Genomic DNA, 2,013 nt, shown 5'->3' on the forward strand with positions numbered 1-2,013 from the left:
GTTGGAAAAAGGACGCACATTTGGGGTGGGTAGCTTATGTGGAGAAAAAGTTATGAGAGACTAAGCGCAAACTGCCCCAAATAGCCAAAAAAAGGCTCGGCACAGGAGGGGAAAAGGCCTGGCAGCAAAGGGGTTAACGGCACATTCCCTGCTTTCCGCTTCCTGTCCTCCTGGCAAAAATGCACAGAAGAGAAAGAAGCTGCATCTGATAGGGCTGCTGTGAGCACATGATACTCATGTGTTTCAGCTCCCAAAACCTAAAGGACTCAAATGACATGCACACGTTTTTTGACCACCAAGGCATTAGCAGGAGCTAACAGCTGTAAATATACAAGATTCCACTGAGCTACTAGAAAGAACCATGCATTTGAGTGCTTGTCTTCTGTGATATCCAGAATCTTTATTATGCAATAACCCTTGATGCATTGGTACAAGGCAAAGAGGAGACACAGCAACAGGCATGGCATGTGCCCTAGGATGGCAGTCATGGGTAGAACCCATCATGGCCATGGCCAAGATGGGCAGCTCCTTCTACGACACCGGGCTGCTGATGGTGGTGAAGAACTATTATAATCACCCCAACTTGTCTGCAGTGGCATTGACTGACGAAGTGCAGCAGATAGCAATCTCCAACTTCTACATCATCAACAACCTGCTCTTTGGCCTCTGTCCTTTACCGTCTGCTTACATCCTGGCCAGGCTTGGGGACAAGAAGCATCGGAAGATCACTATCTGTGTGCCCTTAATTGGCTATCTCATGTCGCGTTTGCTCCTCCTCCTTGTAATACTTCTGGACTGGCTGACAGAGGTGATGTTTGGCTCCGCAGCACTGAACGGCCTCACTGGAGGCTTCACCACTTACTGGGCTGGCATCATGGCACTGGGCTCACTCAACTCCTCAGAGAGCAAGAGGTCTGTCCGACTCCTCATCATTGAGCTCACCTACGGGTTGGCTGGCTTTGCAGGAAGCTTGGCCTCAGGGCACATATTTATATATTTCAAACGTGAAACATCATCAGGGTATGGTGCTGGTCTCCTAAACTCTTGCTTGCTACTTATGCATTGTATACAGCACTTTTGTTGGAAGAGAACACACTGAACAAACTGAAGGAACCAGGTTGTTAGATGAACGTCCCACAAGAAGTTCACCTTCAATCCAGGCTGAGAGTCATATCATGGTGGCACCATCCAAGGTCATAATAGCACTACTCTGCACCAGCGCTGTCTTCTACAACATAGCAGTGAAAGTTGCAGTTGCAGTCCTGCTCTTATTCGTGATAAAGGGGCCATTAAATTGGGGTCCAGTGGACATTTGGATAAGGCAAAGCTGCAGGAAACCTGATCAGCACCACAAGCTTTACAGGTGTCTTGGTTTTCTCTAGATGTTTGAAAGGCACCACGATGATCATGATTGGGATAGCATCCTTCAGCGCTGGGGTCTTCATCATGACATTTGTACGTTGGAGCTATCTCTACTATGTTGGTGAGTGAAGATTATTATAACTGAAATAAGAGAATCACTGATCAGTAGTGTTGTGTTGTAGTGTTAATATAGTCTTGTAATTGCCACACTTAATTCTAGGGTTTGGTTTACTCAGAAGAACCAGTTGGTTATAGAGACATGTTTGTCAGACAGGAGTTTCAGCAAAAAAAATGCTATTTGTCGGGTTGGAGCAATATATGTCAAGAATCCAAGTGTTAAAATCAGTGATTGTTTTTATCTTTTTTGGGTGAGCAAAGTAAGTGACTGGGCACAAAGCACAAAGTCTGGCTGTACATTTGCGAGCAGAATTTGGTGCGCTAAAAAGATTGTGTTTTTTTTCTCTAAATAGAATTTCATTTGTTCTTAAAACTTACATGGAAATCTTAGACCACGTATGCAATGCTTTCGCTTCATCCCTTCTACATTGACATTCCTTCCAATATCTAACTTCCGTCCCACAACTTCTTCCCCTCCCTCCCAAACTGCATCCCTCAACATCATTAGTATTAGATCCTGGCCTGTAAGACTTG

At 45.1% G+C, this 2,013-nt stretch overlaps 1 pseudogene; it reads left to right on the forward strand.

The window, feature by feature from the left end:
- Positions 1–460: 460 nt before the first annotated feature.
- LOC138254170 (solute carrier family 46 member 2-like) lies at positions 461–1,491 on the forward strand (annotated as a pseudogene).
- The last annotated feature ends 522 nt before the right edge of the window (positions 1,492–2,013 follow it).

Source organism: Pleurodeles waltl, chromosome 1_2 (genome assembly GCF_031143425.1).
Source record: "Pleurodeles waltl isolate 20211129_DDA chromosome 1_2, aPleWal1.hap1.20221129, whole genome shotgun sequence".
NCBI classification, from domain to species: Eukaryota; Metazoa; Chordata; class Amphibia; order Caudata; family Salamandridae; genus Pleurodeles; species Pleurodeles waltl.